The sequence below is a fragment of the Eptesicus fuscus genome, chromosome 12 (genome assembly GCF_027574615.1).
Source record: "Eptesicus fuscus isolate TK198812 chromosome 12, DD_ASM_mEF_20220401, whole genome shotgun sequence".
In the NCBI taxonomy this organism is placed as follows: domain Eukaryota; kingdom Metazoa; phylum Chordata; class Mammalia; order Chiroptera; family Vespertilionidae; genus Eptesicus; species Eptesicus fuscus.
The window spans coordinates 52,371,326-52,392,027 of record NC_072484.1 but is presented as its reverse complement, the minus strand read 5'-3'; the positions used below and the strand labels follow the sequence as shown (position 1 = coordinate 52,392,027).

The 20,702-nt window shown below is 37.9% G+C and overlaps 1 long non-coding RNA gene across 2 annotated transcripts in view; it reads left to right on the top strand.

The window, feature by feature from the left end:
* The window catches only part of LOC114228778 (uncharacterized), a 30,215-nt gene extending 10,399 nt beyond the window's left edge, over nucleotides 1–19,816 (top strand). Inside the window, exons 3-6 of one of the 2 annotated variants that reach the window (XR_003614897.2) lie at nucleotides 16,193–16,235; nucleotides 17,059–17,230; nucleotides 17,621–17,716; nucleotides 19,436–19,816. This is a non-coding gene — a long non-coding RNA (uncharacterized LOC114228778). Of the gene's footprint in view, nucleotides 1–16,192; nucleotides 16,236–17,058; nucleotides 17,235–17,620; nucleotides 17,717–19,435 lie in introns of both variants that reach the window. The other variant, XR_008557733.1, reaches the window with a different exon arrangement.
* Nucleotides 19,817–20,702: the final 886 nt, after the last annotated feature.

Below are 20,702 nucleotides of genomic sequence, written 5' to 3'. Positions count from 1 at the left end.
TGGTTAAACTGCACCCTAATAAATATCACATAAGCTATTGAAAAGTTCATTTTAGTCAGTATCACTAATCCTGCCCTCAAACATCCCTGAATAAATTATTTCTCTCAGGCTGAAAGCTTCTTGCTCTTTTCTCCTCTGAAAAGAGGGGGTTTGATTAACTATTAGGGCCAATGATTTTTACATGTTTATGTGTTTATATAAATAACACTCAATTATTCTCAATATTTGAGGTCACATAGTTTTATAATTATATCAATCAAGTAATGATGGTAATAAAAATTTTAAATGGCACTTCAAATATAAAGATAATTTTTAATGTATCTTTAAATGCCGTCTTTAAAAAAACAAAGCCAAACAAAAAGGAAATACCTTTCCTTTGAGCTGAAGTTTAAACATTATAATATCAATCATTTATTTGCTATCTGATTTTGTCAGATTTATTATTTGTGTCAGAAACAGGTATTTCTAGGCTCTGATAAATTGCATTTCAAAAAGCTAATTCCAATACAGTTAAGAATTTACATGTGACAGGTTATTATTGTTCAAAATCTTCACTAAGAGATTTAGATTCAGTACGCCTACAGGTAAAGTAGAGTAACATTGGGTGTGGTTAAAAAGATCTTGAACTAAATTATTCTTTAGAAATTAGTAAGTAAGGATTGTATGAAACAATATTTACTTTTACTATTTTTTCTTGGATGGTTTCTATATAAATTACTTCTTAAATATTTCAGACCCATAATCAGTATATTTTGGTTAATATTGTCTGATGGTAGTAACACTAGTCTTACCAGTATAATATAATATAATATATAATATAATTAATATAATATAATATAATATAATATAACATAATATAATAGTAAAATGTTACAGTTATTTTAAAATGAGTTATATACGCCCATAAAAGCTCTACTGATAAAATATTTTGAAGACTCTTCAGATGCTATCAAAGTTGTTCTTGGGCTATTTCTTTATCATTATGCAAATATTTCAACTTATTAATAATTAAAATAGCAACACATTAATAATTAGGATCTCCATTACAAACCTGACCTTTAATTGAATTCTATGGAAATAGTCTGAAAAATGAGCCTCTTGATTTATGCTAAGAATAAAGGTTAAAAACCATTTTCCTAGTCATCCTGCTCTTCCTCATTCTTGCTGAAGCAGAGACATGGAAGGAAGACATGCTTTCTCCACAGGGCCCTGTGTTTTCTAACAAGCTAACAACCGTTCAGATTGTAGGAGCATAGTCAGTGCGTGTTCAGGCCTCACTCTTCTAGAACAGTCTGGGAAGCTAAACCTTTCCAAAGGATTAAACCTCAAGGAGGCAGTGTCTGGGCAGAGCTCCGGGTGCGACATGCTCAGTGCCTTCAGTCAATGCAGACACAGGCCCATGGAACCCAATCAATCAATTGGACTGCGTTTTCCCCCTTTAATCAGTAATTGAAGTGCGGTGATTGACTGGGTCCTTCGTATAGACAGGGCTTTGATTTCAGATTTCATACACAAATTCCTGCGGCAGACCCTGCAGAACAGGGTGCCATCTGAAGTCAGCCCTGACCGCGTTTTGGAGACAGCACTGGGACCTCCTTCTGTAAGGACGCCAAGGGTGGGTCATGAGAGACAAAAGGACACAGGGGCCTTGAATTTCTTGGTCCCACTTTGAGGAGCATTTTGCGACATTGTCAGATCCTTAGCCTCCTCCTCTCCAGCATTTTTCTGTGGTCTGCACACACAGGTCCCCACCTGCAGGCACATGGCTGACAGTCAGAACTGGAGGTAAGATAAGGGACATTTTTTAAGTGAGGAAAATATGCCATCCTTATCAATAACACAAACAGAAAGTGTATTTGCTCAAAAGCAGTGCACATCGACAAAGACAAGCAAAGGAGTGGAGGAAGGAGCTCTGAGAGGCCACAGGCAGTTTCTGGAACATTCCTTCTGATTGCTCCTGGTGGAGTCAGGAGAATCTGCACCCATCCCACCAGGAACCTCCATGGACCCTTCCCCAGGACATTCTCCTGCTCCTTCTCTTCATCTATTACCCACAAAATTATTCATTCTCTACAAATCTTTGCTCAGCAGGCAGACTCCATAATAAGTGAAATATTCCTTAGTAAAAGAAAAGTAAAATGGACCACGTCATGGTAACAGGCTAAGACTTAGACTGTACTAGTAAAAAAGCTAAAAGAAAGAGTTTAAGAAATACCAGTTTACAAATGTGTTCATTTAGCCTGCACAGTTCCTCATATTTTTAAAAAATTAATTGCCAATGTTTATGTATCAAGATATTGCGCAGTTAGGGTTATTTTTAATACATTTGTGGGGGTTTTTTGACATTTAATCTACAGCTGCAGGTGAATTACACAGCACCGTTTAATATTAGAAAATCTGACTTGTATATTCGCCATTACCAGTGAGTTTCACACATTCCCAGGTTTTTGTGATGGCAATTATTATCCTTTTATTTCTGTTTGAAGGATGCCCTTTGATCTAGCTATTCCACTTCTGGATATATGGTCAAAGGAAATGAAGTCACTGTACTGAGGACATAGCTGCACCCCATGTTCGTTGCATTATTTTTCACAGTATCTAAGAGAGGGAAACAAGGTGTATCTATCAATGACGAATGGATAAAGAAAATGTCACACACACACACACACACACACACACACACACAATGGATTGTCATTCAGTCACAAACAAGAAGGAAATCCTGCGATTTGTGACAACATGGACAGACCTTGAGAGCATTATGCCAAGTGAAGTAAGTCAGACAGAGAAAGACACATGTTGTGTGGTCATACCTCTATGTGGAATCTAGGGAAGTGTACTCATGGAAACAGAACAGATCAGTGGTTGCCAGGGGTTGGGGGCTAGGGAAATGGGAGAAAGTGGTCAAAAGGTGCAAACCTCCATGTATAAGACGAGCAAGCTCTGGGCATGTAAAGTACAGCATGGTGACTACAGTTAACAATGCTGTGTTGTATATTTGAAAGTTTCTAAAGTACATGAAATGGTTGATAACCTATTGTAAAAATAATTTTGCAATGTATACATATGTAAAATAACTATATGTATGCCTTAAATTCATACAGCATTATGCCACTTGTGACTCAATAAAGCCAGAAAAAAAATTGTGAAAAAAGAGAGAGAGAATACATTATGTAGGAAATTAGGATTTCTGTATTCCTTGAAAAAAAATCAGGAAATACAGCAACATTCGACTCTCATTGCTGCATGTGACAAATGGCTGAAGTTGAGTATGTTTCCCCTAGAGCCGTGGTCGGCAAACTGCGGCTCGCAAGCCACATGCAGCTCTTTGGCCCCTTGAGTGTGGCTCTTCCACAAAATACCACGGCCTGGGCAAGTCTATTTTGAAGAAGTGGCATTAGAAGAAGTTTAAGTTTAAAAAATTTGGCTCTCAAAAGAAATTTCAATCGTCGTACTGTTGATATTTGGCTCTGTTGACTAATGAGTTTGCCGACCACTGCGAGAGGGTTCACAATCAGCCTACTTCTTGTATTGTATTATCTCCCAGTCTTCTATGGACTCTTGAATTTGGATCTTAAAGTGCCTGTTCTCAAGCTCACCAATCTACCAGCCAACGGACTTCTCCTAAGCTGCATATTGAGGCTATTTGATATTTTCTCTTGTAAAATTGCTGGGAAAGAAGTGACTCTTATGTCTCCTTTAAACAAAGAGTGCCCTTGGATATCAAATTGTGACATAGACTTGAGTTTGCATTTCCTCATTGAAAGTGTTACACTAAAATTAAATTCCAGGAAATGCATTAAGTTTGTAATTTTCTACATCATGGATGTAAAGAGCAAGAAAGGTAACTATAAGGAACATGATGACTAATAGCAGCCAATTCTTACCCCACAGAGAAAATTCTAGTTTGACAAATGATCTGATGATGTTGCTCTTTATGGTTGATAAGGACAGTTAGCATCTTGGACACCATTTCCTTTCTTGTTCTGTCTCAATACCATTCCCAATGGGAACCAGTCAGGCTCCCAAAGAATTTCTCATCCATGTCAAAGATCATTTTAAAATGAGTATTTCCCAGCTGCACACACATTCTATGAATACTGCACTATTATGAAGTTATGAATATTAATGTGGCATTTATTGCACACAATCAACTTTGGACAAGGCCACTTATCTATCATCCCAGAATGAATAATAATTTGTGTTGAACAAGTAGATGTGACTGGCAATTTAGTTAAATAAATGGCTTTACCAATGTTACTCCCACAGGGGGAGAAGGCTGGATTACGGAAAGACACAACACGCTTCCACTGGTATTTTTTCCTACCTTTTCCTACAACTGTGTGAGTGGCTGGGTACCAAGGTGGTCAGGAGCTGCATTCTTCCTGAGGGAGGATTGTATCACAGACTGTGCTCAGAACTGCTGGGCCCGACAGTCAAAATGGACCAACTTGTAGACAGTTTCATTCGTTTTTAAATTCTCCGCAGACAAAGCATACCTTTATTGATTTCTTCACCTGGAATTGAGATTGTACTTCTTGTCATGTTTCTCATGAGTTTCATTTGTTTTAAAAAGGGGGTACTGAAAAATCTGTCATTTGTTCATGTACTCAATGGACAAGTTATTAGGGTGCCATATTGTACACACATTACTGTCAAGATTTTCAGTCATAAAACAAGCCACATTCAGGCACTTACAGAGCTCTGTCATTAACTCTGATGTATTCTGAGTCCCTCCTATGCACCGAGCACCGTACTGGGCCACAAACTAGCTGACCATCGATAACAATCATGAAAACGTTAGGGGGATTGTGATAATCCTGGAGTTTTATATTTTGATGATTTTTCTTAAACTGATTTGAAGCATGAGCTTTCATATGTATAAATTATTTCCTCTAGTATCAACCTAGTGCAATAAACAGGTCCGAGTCACATAGGTGTCAGACAGAGAAAGTGGTTGTATAAGAAAGTCAATCCACCCAGAATAGCATCTGGCTTTCCCTATACTAAGGGCCAGTGGCATAAACTGCTCCCTGAAATCTCAGTGTCCCGAATCACTTAATACAGCTTGTTCACAATCAGGAATATAATTCCAGCTTGATGATAACTACATTTAACACTCACAAGTTAAGATTACTTTTACCACACTCATTAATGAGATCCTTGACAAACTGAAATAATAAATGTCAGACCGTTGAGTCCTCTCTTTATTCTCATATTGTTTTACTCTCAATACCAGATGGCCCTTCTGGGATGAGACGAGCCGTGCAAGTGACACTCTATTGATGAGGAATATTCCACTTATCCTGGGCACCTGGGGACTAGTTGAACAGACCTTGTTTGCCGATGCCTTTGGATTCCTGCTCCTGGCCTTGCCTCGGGAAGATTCCAAACTTGTATCTCTGGTGTTTGTCTTTCATGTGTATCTGTTACAACCATGGACAGGGGAGGGGTATCCTAAAGAGACTGGCTGGTGGCAGGTCTCACCTGGTCTCACCCTCCCAACCTCCCTCACAGTTTAACGTCCTAATTTTGGAGACTCAATGATGCACTAAATTCTCAAACCAATGGAAAGATCTTTCAAGTACAGATTGGTTAACTGAAACACAGTTTGTGCATTTGTAAATCTTTGCTATGCAATCAAACATTTCATTAGATGTGTCTTGAAGCTTGCACTACAAAGCTGAACTTCACAGTGGGGGAAGTAGGCAGCCATCCAAGTACTGTCATTTGAGATGATCTGGTCTCAAAATCCCCATCCTACTTTATTTTATTGAACATTGAAATCCTATAAAGAGACTTAATGAACATGTTGTGTTCTGTTAAAATTGATGTGCTGCTTTAGAACACCATGCATTGATTCTATCGGATATTTTCAGGATAAAAATGACAGAAAACATGTAATCAGCAAGGACCCAGGGCCAGGGGCAAACATATTGGAGGTGAATAAGAGTAAATAACATGTAAACCACACACACACACACAAAAAACACACACAAATTTAGTACATTCTAAAGTATATGCCAATCCAAATGAATCAGGTTTCTGCTGTGCATTTTTTCTCTTACCCACAAAACCCCATGGAAAATAGGCAGTAAAGTGACATAAGCGTATTTATCTTCAAACCCTCCTGACCAGCTCCACCCTTACATCAACCCTGGATGGAGCTAACCTTTATTAATTTATGTCCAAGTTATCAAATGCCCAAGGTTGCCCTCCTGTGTGCCCAGTGCCTTGTGGATGGCAGGGGCACCATGTTAACAATGCCTTGGACTTTGTATTCTTGCTGGGAAAGTGTGAGGTTGCTGTGATGAGGGTATGTGGGTGTTATGGGAATGATCCTAGGAGCTCTTCCTAGCATCTGGGGGAATCACAGCCTCTTATTTCTGATGTTTTTGTCATAGAACAGAAGAACAAAAGAAAGGAGGCCCTTCATGCTCCCCAAAATGCAAAAATAACAAAGGAAATAAAAGCATTTTGCATATGACTTTGGACCCTTTGAAAATGGAAGAATTGTGTGTGTGTAGGGGGGTGGAGGTGGGGAAGGTGTTCAATGAGCAAAGGGCAACTAACCTGATAAAGAAACTTCACAGTTTTGTGATCTTAGCTGAACCATGTCCAGCACAGCCAGTGGTGAACCTGAGGAGTGGCAGTGAAGGATTAAAGAAAACAGACAGGAGAATATAGTTGGGGCCAGATGGATCACTGTGCCTGGATGAGGAAACAGTGACACAGCCTGTAAGCTGAGTCTTTATTTTATAGTCAGATTTCACAAAGCAAAACTAGGGAGTGGTAAGGATGTTTACAACGTTCTTGCAAGTTTCAAATCTACTTAATTACATGCACCTGAGAACTCTATCAAGCTTTGTTTTGGCAGCATTTGCTGCACCTCCCGCAGCCCACATCCCTCAGCTACCTAGGACTATAAAGTCGGACTATAAGGTCAAGCTTATAACCATAGCCTTTGGCTATAATTGTGCTGGGAGGGCTTTGTCCTCCAAGTTGAGACTTGTATGTGGCTTTGCCACAAGAGGACCGTGCCTTCTGATAAGTTGGAGGCTTGAACCTGTTCAAATGCTATAGCCGCTCTCCACACTTAGCAAGTGACTCTGTCTCAGTTCTCATCTCTAAATTGGGCCTGACAACAGTAGCTATTTCACATAGTTTGGGGAGAAATAAATTAGATAACACATAAAAAAACCTTGGAATAGTGCCAGACATGTGGTAAATGCGCAATGTCTGTTACTTTTTGTTAAAATTAAATGTTGAGAGAAACTTGAACACGTGTTTCTTTAGATCAAACAAGCAGCCATGGTACAACTGGACTTGTGTAAGGAATATAAATGAAATACATGTAATATGTGTGTATGTACATGCATGCACAACCCAGTGAAGTGAGGACCATTATTATCCAAATTTTACTGTAGCATCACCTACAGCTAGTAAATGGACACTGGGACACAAACTTATATTTTTGGACTTCAGAGTCTGTGTTCTTTAATATAATTTTTAAATGATAAAATATCATTATTAATAATATCATCACTTTTTATTAATAACTTAAGTTTGTACAGGATAATGCTTTTAATTTTCACTAGTATGCCTTTGGAATTATTTTATTTGCTAAGGCTGAGAAAATAATAGCGATTTTTAAAGTAATTTGAGATTTAGATAGTCTCAGGTTAATTCTATAAATAAAAATCATAGGATCCAAAAGTAAGTTATCTGCCTTATGCAATTATTTCTGCTCTTTCTTTTTCCTACTATTTACCCTTGAGCCATTTCATTTGACAGAGGAAAGATAAGGTACTGGAATGTAGGGGACATTTTGCATTTATTAATGTGCAGTAATGGTTTATCCTGTAAGCAAACTCACTTTCCGATTCAATGATCATTGGTTTTCTGACTACTGGGTTTATGACATGTTACTCAATGTCTGTTTCCAGGCTGAGAAGATTGTCCCATTCTAATGTTTTTTTCTTATCATTGCTTTCAAATTTCTTTGTAAGACTATTTATTTTATTTATCTATTTATTTATTTTATTGTCTCAAATTTTATATATGTCTCCTTTTTTCCCAATTGACTCCCCACACCCAGCCATTCCCACCCTGGGCAAGCCCCCACTGCCCCAGTGTCTGTGTCCATTGGTTATGTTAATATGCATGCATACAAGTCCTTTGGTTGCTCTCTAACCCCCCCCCCCCCCCCCTCCCCTACCATTTGTCTCTGGATCTATTCTTGTTCATCAAATTATGTTGATCATTATATCCCACATATGAGTGAGATCATGTGATGTTTATCTTTCTCCGACCGGCTTATTTCGCTTAGCAAAATGCTCTCCAGTTCCATCCATGCTGTTGCAAATGGTAAAAGTTCCTTCTTTTTTATAACGGCATAGTATTCCACTGTGTAGATGTACCACAGTTTTTTAATCCACTCATCGGCTGATGGGCACTTAGGCTGTTTCCAAATCTTAGCTATTGTAAATTGTGCTGCTATGAACATAAGGGTGCATATATCCTTTCTGATCAGTTATTTATTTATTTACTTACTATGGTACGCCACTTTCTCTGCATGGCTTAAGAGTATCTGAATAAAATTTTTCAAAAACTATACAATGTATGTATAATAGGCTCCTCACAAAAGAACTGATGCTTTCATTGTATATCAACAGCTCTGTTTCTTTATTTATTAGAAATGGTAGTTTAGTTTTGAGACAGAGACCATTGTTTCTTACTCATTGTATCCTTAGCTCCTAGCAGAGTGGTCAGTGACCATCTGTCTCTGGATGTATATGTTTCTTTAATCTTCAGTGTATGCACTACTTCCCTTTCTCAGTCTAGATAGTTCTTCCCTAGGTGTGAACTCACAGCTGCCAGTCATGTTTCTACTTCACATTGGCCTCTCAGGTGCACCTGCAGCCTGCAGTTGCCACCAAACTGCCCTTTCCAGGCACCAGACAAGTGACCTACCACTCTATGGTGTGCCATCACTTTGAAAGACCATGTCAACATCCAACATTTGCAGAGACAGATTTGTTCTTTTCTGCTTTTCACTTACTTTGGTTCATTTTTTACTCTTCTGAGCAAATATATCTTATAGATTCTGCTTTAGTGTGTTGATAATCTTCCAGTTTCACTGGGAAATATGATTTATTCTCTCTGTTAAGTTAGAGTAGTTAATATAAAGTGTTGTTGGAGGGGAGGATAAAAAAAGAACCAATTATTTTAAGCAAAATGTACCTATCACATGCTTTTGCTGTTAAAGAAAAAACAATAAGAAATTGTTATTTAAAAATGATAATGTGGAGGTGGGCAAGAGGGGGATAAGAGAGTACAGAAAGAGACTTTGCTTTGGGTGACATGATGCAACAAAATGACATTTTGTTGAGTTGTACACTTGAAACCTGTATGGTTTTCTGAACTAATATCACCCCAATAAATTGAATTTTTAAAAAGAAAATGAAAAAAAATAAGTAGAATAAGATAAAAATAAAATTTAAAAGGTAATGTAAAATGTTTCAGTCTTTTAAATGGTGCAAAAATAAAACATTATAAAAACTAAAATGCAAAAACTATTCCCATAGTCTATATTTTAATAGAAGGAGGTGTTGACAAAGGAGATTAGGTGTCCAACCAACATCCAAACACCATGGCCATTAGGCTCGTGGTCATTAAATAGACATTTAGGCAAACAAATGGGTATTTTACATATATTATTATATCATGCATTTTTTGCCCAAACCCAAACTATAATCAAATTTTAATCACAAAATGCCATAATTGAAGTAGTCATAAATAAAGTTTGAAAAGGTTTTCTTTATTTTCATCCCTCTTTGCCACAATTATGAAAACTGTTATGTTTTTGTCTGTTTTAGAATTAGAATTATGTACCTTCAGAGATCTGACATCTGGAAAAATGGCAAATGTCTGGGTTTTTTCTTTCCTTTCCATTATTTGACTTTTTTTTTTTTTAAGTGAAAAAAATGCTGAGTACTTTCTGAGGAATCTATTATGTTTAAGTAGTTGCCAGTCTTCAATAACTTTGGAATAATGGTATTTGTCATGGGAAAGTATTACATGTGCAAAGAGAGAACCCTCTGATCCTGTAGCTATAAGGCCAAGCTGAGCATTACAGCAACAACCCGCTAATCAGCCGAGGCTGGAGTGGGAGGCAGATGAGCGTTGGATACACTTACCGACTGATGACACACTCACAACCACACTGCAGCAAATGAGGCTTGAGTTAGTGGATGTGATGGGAAAAGAATTGCTATTGGGGAAAGCGATAAGTATTTCCTGTATACAACTAGTAAATATGGAGCCTTTCACGTAGTTGTTTTATATATTCTTTTTCCTTCATTTTTTAAATCCTAAATACCAATGGTAGTAGCTATAGCCACAGATCATTCTAAAAAGAAATAAGAATTTAAATTGCTTATTTAAATGTTTGAACATTCTGCCTTCTCTGAGGAAATCTTCACTTATAAAACAACTAAAATGACATGCAGTGTTGCTATTTATTATTGATACAAATAATAGTGACTGAGCCAAAAAGTTGAGGTTTGATAGGAGGTGGGATCTGGGCTGTGGAAGACTTGCCACCCCAGATAGGTGAGGTCAAACAAAACGAGCTTTTCTTCTCTTTGTAATATAACATCATAAGGAATTTTAACTGGAGGTTAATTACGTTATAAATGTAATCTCTATACAGAATGCAAAACCCTACTCTTTTGCTAGTGATCTGAGAAGTGTACAGTGTGGTGTTAAATTATAACTCAGAGAAGCAAATTTGTCATTCTTTACTTTGATCTATCAATTATACTAAGCTTTGTAGCAGAGAAAATACAAAATAATATTTTAAGGAAATTTGATTCTTGAGGCTGCTGTGCTTTCTTATACATAAATTACCTTTAAACCACAGTGGTTATTGAAATAAAAATTCCATTTCTTTTACATTGACAGTTCCTTTGGGGGGCAGGGAAGTTTCCTTCAGCAAGTTGGATAAGCAAAATTGGCTGTGACACCAATGTGATTATTACAGTCATGCTTTTTATTTTTAATATTTTCCTCTTGACAGATTTATTTCTTTTCAAATCAGAAATATTTCTTCTTAGGAAAAAAAATATATAGCCTCCTTATATTTTCTGATACTGAAAATTACCAGATGCCAAGCTGTGAACATAAGGAAATTGAAGACCTTTGAGGGTGACCTTAAGAACCACAAAGGTGTAGAATTGTGATATAGTGGGTTAGGCAATTTCATTGTAGCTGCTTGGTTCATGAAAAATGAGAAATAGGTTTTCTATTACTAAATATAATGAATTTCCTTTCCATCCTGTCACAAATTGTCAAACTTTATTAAAGTAAGAAAGATCTGTACCAAACATTTATAGAGGGGTGGTATGAATATCCATGTTGTGCAGTGAATAAAAGCTATGATTTTAGATAACTTTTTTTAGTTTTGCCTGAAATTTTAAAACTACTGCAGCTAATCCATGAGGTCAACTGAACAAACTTTGACCTATAAATAGAATGTTTTTAAATGTCATGTACTAAAGTTCTATACCTTTATATTATGTCACATGTATTAAATATCACACCCCAGTGGTTCCACGAAGAGGTTAATCATTTTCTAGGCAACAAAGAGATTTTATTGAGTGCCTGTCAGGAAACAACACCAGCAATTTCATGGGTAATTACATAAGATCCAATGATCTGTAAGACCATGAGGAAGAAAGAAATGACAATGTTAAGTACCTGGTCACCAGATGATATACGCCATTTTACTTAAAGGTCAATAGCATCCAGTGAGCTAAAATATTTGTGTCATCCTTGTGTTCCACGTGCTCTGTGGAATTGCATGTGACCTTAGTAAAAATAAGCCTTCATATTTACTTTAATCACTTCATACTCTAAAAAATATTCCATTTTCCTGTTAACTTTCAAACTCCTATGTGATCATCTCATAAAAGGGAAACAGTGGTACTGGAATTGGATGATCCAATTCCTGCCTTTGGTCTGTCTATGTCACCACCGCAGGCAAGTTGGCCAAGATTCTCAGAGTCCCAGCTAATTCCTCTGAAATATATGAAAATTACAGTACCTTTTTCTTTCTTGAGTGGAGAATGAATAAATGGTGGGAGTTCTCCACAAAGTTCTTGGCACACAAGAAACATTCAAATGTGTCTTGGGTATGTACATTTTTGAATTGAAATAAGAAAGGATGAAACAGTAATACCCAAATGGTACTGAAAAGCAGATTTAATGCAATTAAAGTAACCAGCAATTCTCAGAAAACAATAATACAAAATACTATTGTTACTCTTGAACACATAATAACTAAGATATGTTTCGTTATATGATAGTCACAAGAAGCATGGAAGAAATTGACTACGTCTCCCAATCATTAGTTATGCAAGGGTGTAGTGTGTAACATGAGTATGTGAACATTACACACTTCTAAAGGCAGATGGTACAAAATCTACAGAAAAGATCAAGTTGACTCCATCTCCAAAGGCTCTGAAAAAAAAAAAAAAGGCAACTTATCAGAGCCAGAGAAAGAGAGACCTAGAGCGGAGAGAGTTAAGAAGAGAGATTATAAAAATAGAAATGTTAGCACACAAGTGCAAATGAATGAAAAGTGAGGGAAGAATGTGCAAAAAAGTCAATATGACCAGAGAAGGAGTTTATATTTTATGCTTTTTTATACTTTATATTATTTACTTTATACTTTATTTAGCAGAAATTCCAGGAACCAGATTTATAATTGGAATCTGGTGTGTAAAATACAGTTTTTCATTCCCTATGATAGACACAGAATAGGGTGGGGGTTTTTTTAAATAAAAATTATTTATTTTATTTTATTATCTCTCTTCTACTGGACACTGAAACATTCTCCTTCAATCACCACCTTGGGCACAAGACCATGAGACGCACCACCCACTCTCCCTTACTTTCATCCCCAGCTTGCTACCATAGCTATTCTAGTCATCCATTTTTAAAGCCCCAGTGTCCTTCTCTGCTCATCTTTGGTGACTGGCTTCATAAAATGAGTTTGGAAGTGCTTCCTTTTCAATTTTTTTGCAGGGTTTGAAAATTAAATAGTTATTAATGCTTCGTTAAGGGTTTTTAGAACTTACTTATGAAGTCATCTGGTCTTGGACTTTACTTTTTGAATATTGATTTTATCTCTTTACTGATACTTGTTATAACATCTGTTCAAATTTTCTGTTTCTTCATGATTCAGTCTTGGTAGGTTGCATGTTTCTAGGAATTTATCCATTTCTTCTAGATTCTCCAAATTGTTGGACTGTAATTATTCATAGCAGTCTCTTATGATCCTTTGTATTTCTATGGTGTCAGATGTCTCCTCTTTGTGATCTAGCACATGATCTACCCTGGAGGATGCTTCGTGTGCGCAGGAGAAAACTATGTATTCTGCTGCTGTTAGATACAGTGTTCTGTCTCTTAGTTTCATTTAATCTAAAGGGTAGGTCACGCCCAAACTTTCATTATTCATTTTCTGTCGGGATATTGCCTACTATTATTGTATTGTCTACTTCTCTATTTATATCTGTTACTATCTGCTTAATACATTCAGGGGCTTTGATGTTGGGTACATATATATTAGCAAATATTATGTCCTCTTTATTAACTTGCCCTTTCATTATTATACTGGTATAATGACCATTCTGTCTCTTGTTATAGTTTTCTAAGTTAAAGTCTATTTTCTCTGATACAAATATAGCTATTCCTGATTCCTTCTGGTTCCCACCTGCATGGAATATTTTTCTATGCCCTTCACTTTGAGTCTATGTGTGCCCTTAAACTGAAATGCAACTACTATACAGAGCATATAGTTGGGCCTTGTTCTGTATTCATTCAATCACTCTCTTTTGGTTGGAGAATTTAATCCATTTACATTTGAAATAATTCATTTACAATTAAAGTAATGAATGAAAAGTGAGGGAGGAATGTGCAAAAAAGTCCATCTGGCCATAGAAGGAGTATATACTTTATGCTTTTTTTATACTTTATATTATTTACTTTATACTTTATTTAGCAGAAATTCCAGGAACCAGATCTTTCCCTGGGTACAGGGACTTTCGCGAAGTCTTCTTGTCTGTGAATAGTTGATAATTGTTTATTCTGTGAGGGGAACCAAAGTCAGGGACCCCATGTTTTATCATCTTGCTAACCTCTCCCTTTCTTACTTTCAATGTTTTTGATAAGTCAACTCTTAATCATATTGGGGTTCCCCTGTATGTGATGAGTCATTTTTCTTTTGCTTCTTTCAAGATTTCCTCATTGTGTTTGGCTATCAGCATTTTACCTGTAATGTATCATCAAATTTGAAAAGTTTTCAGTCATTATATTCTTTACTATTGTTTCTGCTCCCTTCTTCTGCCCCTCTCCTTCTGGTAGTCCCTTCACACTTACATGGTGTACTAAGTGGTGTCTCATGGGTCTCTGAGGTTCTGCTCATTTTTTTCTCTTTTCTTTGGATTATATAATATGTACTGATCTATCTTCAAGTTTGCTGATTCTTTTTCTAGCTCAAATCTACCATTAAGCCCATTAGTACATTTGGTACATTTTTAAATTTAGTTATTGTTTTTGAAATCCAGTGTTTCCATTTGTTTTATTTTTATATGATTTCCATCTATGTTGATATTGTCTATCTGGTTGTCATTATTGCCATTATACCTTTCTTACTTCTTCAACCACTGTTTCCTTAAATACTCTGAACATCTATACTAATAAAAGGTAATATGCAAATTGGTCATGATGCCCTCACAGTAACAACTGAACAGCAGGCTGTGTGGGGTGACCAGGCCAGCAGGGTGTTAGTGAGGGACCACCAAATGACTGACCAGCAGGCTGCGTGGGGCGACCAGGCCAGCAGGGTGGTTAGCGAGGGACGACCAAACGACTGAACAGGCTGGCAGGGGGGGGGGCAGTGAGGGGCAACCAGGCCGGTGGGGGGGGCACTAAGGGGTGACCAGGCCAGCGGGGGGGGGGGGGGGCGGGGGACAGTTGGGGGCAACCAGGCCATCGGGGGGGGGGCAGTTGGGGGCAACCAGGCCGGCAGAGGGGCAGTTAGGGGTGATCAGGCAGGCAGGCAAAGTGGTAGGGGTGATCAGGCTGGCAGGGGGGGGGGGCAGTTAGGAGTGATCAGGCAGGCAGGCAGGTGAACAGTTAGGAGCCAGCAGTCCCAGATTGTGAGAGGGATGTTTGACTGCCAGTTTCGGCCCCATCCCTGGGATTGGGCCGAAACCAGCAGTAGGACATCCCCCAAGGGGTCCCATATTGGAAAGGGTGCAGGCTGGGCTGAGGGGACCCCTTCCCCTCATGCACGAATTTCGTGCACCGGGCCTCTAGTATATTATAAGTCCTGCTCTGAAGTCCATGTGTCAACTCTGGGATCAGGTTCCTCTAACTTGCTTCCCCCAACCCCTGTGTTTAGATTATACATGCCTGTTTCTTCGCATATCTCATAAATTTTTATTGAAAACTTGAAGTTTTATTTAATACATATATCATTATAACTAGATACTGATTTTCCTCTCCCCTCTACAGAGTTTGTCCCATCACAGCTAAAACATAAAAGTATCAATTATTTCAAATGCATGAATGCATGCAAGGATATGCTGATATTTATGTAAAAGATTAATATCTCTAAAGCTCAAATCACATTTTACTTCTGCCACTTAAAATTAGATGAGAAGTGAATATTCTCACAAATATTAGAATCTGAGTGAATACAGATCCTATCTAGAAACTCATACCCTTTTGTGTTATAATAAGTCACTGATATTTTAAAAGTAATCTTGGAATAGTATTAAATTATGAGGAGGCTGACTTCTAAATTATTAACTAGACCATTATTTCATTAGATAATTTCATATCCAGAAATATTTAGTGCTGATTATAACTTCTAATAAAGAAAGAAAGGACATGTCATAGTATACTAGTAAACATCTCTCAGAGCAACTGCTGAGAATGAGGCAATTTAATTAGAAAAAAAGAATATCTAAAAATATTTAAACTCTTCTATTTTGTAGTTTCATAAAAACAACTTATTTCTGAATATTAAATAAAAATTACCAAGAATTTATAATTGGTAAAATGGCATATACTTAAAATACCTTCAAAAGACATGACTTTAAGAATTTTCTCTTATCCACAGAGCCCTCTAGTGGAAGGACATCAAAACTGAATCTGCAGAAAAGGTAATGATTTTGGTCTATGGGGCAGCAGCTCTACAGAACGACCCTAACTTCTGCTATCCAGGTCTTCCAAAAACCTTGAGGCCTTAATCCCTATATTAAGTCTTTTAAAGCTTGAGTTGTTTATGTTCCCTGCAATGAATTCTGGCTAATACACAGCTGAGAAGATTTCATTTTAGACAGGTCACTATGGCAACAGAATCAAAACAGACTGGAGGTGGACTGGAAGGAAGGCAGACAAACCAATCAGGGGGTTCTTCCCTGGAGTCCTGCTAAGAAGTGAGCAGAGCTGGCAGGTGTGGGGATGGGGCTGTGGAGCAGAGGGGGTCAAGGATTCTTGGGGTGTTTCAGACAAAATGAGCATAGAACAGACTGACTGGGTGTGAGAGTAAGGAAGAAGCAGGACTCAGGATGCTCTCTAACTATCTAGGTTAAGTGCCTGGACAGGTGATGTGTTTGTCACTGAGATAAGGTATTGAGTTAAGGGTTTTGTTAAGACTTGAAAGGGGAAATGCCATATAGATAATACAATATGCCCATTTTTGTAGCTCAGAGAAGAGGTCAATACATGATAAAAATCTGAGAATTTTCAACAATTAAAGGCTTGTGTAGGGGAGAAGCGTAAACCCCAAGAAATGGAGGCTGGTGGGCTTCTGAGTAATCCATCCATGCCTATTGTTTTCTCTTCATCTCCTTTATCTCTGAAATCAGCAATCCCTACTGCTGACCGCTATACTTTCTGAAACTCCTTGTCTTCCCTTGTCTTCCTCCTGTCCCTCAAGCACTTGTGTTTGCCACATTTAATTCAGAGATTTTACTTGCTCAGCTCACCACTGAAACATTGGTAACTTCACCGGGTTGAAAGCCTGGCCTGGACCTGTGTTCACACCTGAAATGGCTTCCTAACCACCACCAGCACGTCTGTCCTTAATCAAGGCTGAGCACATCGGTTTACGGCCACAAACACAGACTCAGCCCGGAAGACCTGAGACGTCGCAGTGAGTGGGTGCCAAGGGCTTCCTACAGGAGTTGGGCCTGTGTTGGGTGACTTGGAGTAGCGTTCAAAGAAGACGGATTTGTGCTGATCAGACACTGTCAACGGCTGGGGGTCTATGATTGATCTCCATACAACAGAGCAGAGCTGACATGGTGAAGAATGATAGTAATATTAGTCAGAAAGGGATGTGCCTTAACTTCCCCTGATTCCTCCACCTCCCCTTTTCTAAACAGTGAGGAAAAGGACTGTGTCTGATGAGTCCTTTCATGTTTTACAATATTTAACCAAGATATTAAATCATATTAAGTACTCAGCAAGCACACTACTTTACATTAAAGACATTGCAATGCATTATGTGGAATGTCACTTACAACATTTCGTCCTGTTTTAGGATAATAGGGTTTCATAATGATGATCTTGAGTCTCCTGGACACCAAAGAAGCTTCTCAACCAACAATAAATTGCAGATACTGAATAGTCAAAACAGGTGTGGTGTTTAACATACCTTATGATACATTACCCATTTGCATTCTTAGAAAAGTTAATGAAGGCCACTTGGAAAAGTTTAATAAAGGTGTTTGGGACTAGATTTTTCCGGAAGTAGTAAATGTAACCTGGCCATGCATGTTGTTAAGTACCTGCGCCAGCAGATGGCAGTCGTTTCACACGCTTTTGGAGTGAAGGCCACCATTTCTGATCAGATGCAGGCTAAGAAGCTGCCTTTTCCCAGAGAGCTTGACTGTCACACAGCAGTGAATTTTCCTGCTGTCACTGTAACATAAATTACAAACACCAGTCCCACTACGTGGTTGGCTATTATTTGTTTAAGTTCCATTATCCAGAAACAAAATTAAATGATTAAAACTCACTTGCCTCCTAACTTTGCACTATTTACCATTAGTTCTGCATGAAATCTGATTATCTATCAAAATAAGCAATTGGACTTGTACACAGCGGGGCAAACCAGTGTTTAAGTGACTCAGCTGTATGTTAGGCAAACTTTGGGAAAATTATGTATATACATAAAATATTTCTATACCCATATGCTGTGCTCTATATTTCTCCCACTTTATGCCTCTTTTTTGTCTCATCATTTGCCTTTTTTGAACTGATTAGTTATCTTATTCCTTCTTTTACCCTTCAGGTTTGAAAGTTACACACTGTATTAGCTTTATTTGAAAGATACACAATAAGGTCACCATATATGAGATAATCTATAATTATCATCATTCTTCCCCTGACAATGAAATAATCTAATCACTTCCTCTGACTCACATACCGTTGTTCCCACATTAGACAGCATGATTATTTAATACAGAAAATGTGTGTGTAGATTTACTTATCTGTTTACCAGTTTCCTTTCTAATGATGCCTTCCTGCTTGTCAGATCTTTTAATACTGCCAGCTTTTTCACTTGTATTTTCTTTGGAAATTACTTTTTTAAGTATATATTTTTAAAGACTTAGTTTTTATTGAATTCAAACTATTTTTTATTAACTCACTGGGATTCAGTTTCCATTTTTATTAACTCACTGGGATTCAGCAATTCATTTCTATTGCTGTCTGCCAGCAGTGACTCATCCATCTTCTGCAAGTGTTCCCTATTTCATCTCGGGCTATTGGGAAGTTATGTTTTTGTCATTGGTACTGTGAATTTCCCTAAAATGTGTATAAATTGGGATTTTTTAAATCTAATTTGATATAAACTGTGCTATCTTCACAGCTCTGACAAATTTTTCATAATCTCCTTAAATGTACCTGCCTTCATTCTCTCTTTTCTTCTATAACATTAATAGCAGTTTGCTAGGTCTCATTCATTTCTTGATGTCACTTTACCTCATATCTTTTCCTCCGTGTTATATATTGTGCTACACTTTAACTTTGGGTAAGTTGCTTGTATTTCACTTTCCCCCAATTCTCTGTTTTTTACTTTATCTAATGTGTTTTCATTGTGTTTTAAATTTCAATAAGTGTATATTGAGTAGTGTATATTGTGTAAATGTATTCTACCATTTAAAAAGTTTTATTTCATTTTTTTTTCTGATCTTGCTGCTAAGTTCTTACATTTTTATCTCCCACTCATTTTGCAGATTCTACCTTGAAAGTCTATTTTTTCATAATTACTTGATATTCTCTATCTGAGTACCTTATCTGAAGATTTTGAGGATAAATTTGACATTTGCTACGTGTTCTTTAATCTCCACAGATCTATTCCAAGCAAGTTGAATGACCTTGAACTTGTTCTGTGCGCCTGGAGACTCTACCTAGTGAGATCTTCCTCCGGAGTGGATTTACTCCTGCTTCCTCTGGACGACATGGCAGTGCCAACCCCAGAACAACTGTAGTCCCACTGGAATTCCTTTTTAAAAGACTCATTTTTCTCCTTTTCTGTTTTTCTGGCATTTTTCTTGGTAATTGGAGACTTTGTTTACCATAGCATGGAGTTCGACAAGGCACCATGGGAAATGGCAGGAAGACAGCATTCATCCTTAGGAATAGATGTTCAGGAGCACATATGGGAAACCTTGCTTGGCGGGTCTTGGTGAGGTTGACCAGGACAGGAAGCAAAACAGGTTGAACTCTCAGGTCTCTGCCCCGCATGTCTCAGGGCTTAGGGATTCTGAGGCCTGCAGTCTGTGTCTCTGATGATCAAACTTTAATCTTTACTCAAGTTTAAATAATAAAATGCAGAAGAAAGGTAGAATTCTGACTAGGTCTGCCCAAATGGTTGAGATACGCCATTGGTTAACAAGAGCAGTTGACTTTAGAATCGATAGAACTCTGATAGGCTTAGAGCTTTTGGTCCTCTCTTAGCAGATGGTTCACACTGGCCCAGCTGTGCCACATGGCCTTGTGATCCTACGGCATGTACAGAAAATGATCATCGGACATCCTCGGTGCTGCAGAGGAGGCGGGAGAGGCTCCTGCCACCACCACTGCAATCACAGCTGTCATTCTGGCTTGTGGCCAAGCAGAGTTCCCCCTGTGGGAGCACACTGACCACCAGGGGGCAGCGCCTGCATTGAGCATCTGCCCCCTGGTGGTCAGTGGAATCATAGCGACCAGTTGTTCTGCCATTAGGGTCAATTTGCATATGACCCTTTTATTATATAGGACAATTAAGTGCTTATTATGTCAGCTTTGTTCTAAGTGCTGTATTTGTGTCCCTCTAATGTTATCAACACTCTTTTGAAGTAGTTACCACTATATCCCTGTATTACAGGCAGAGGACCTTGAAGAATAAAGAATTTAGCCCAGCCAGTATGCTTCAGTGGTTGAGCTTCAACCTATGAACCAAGAGGTCATGGGTTTGATTCCCAGTCAGGGCACATGCCTAGGTTGAGGGCTCCATCCCCTGTGTGGGGCATGCAGGAGGCAGCCGATCAATGATTATCTCTCAATATTGATGTTTCTATTTCTTGATCCCTTTCCCTTCCTCTCTGAAATCAATAAAAAAATATTTTTAAAAGTCC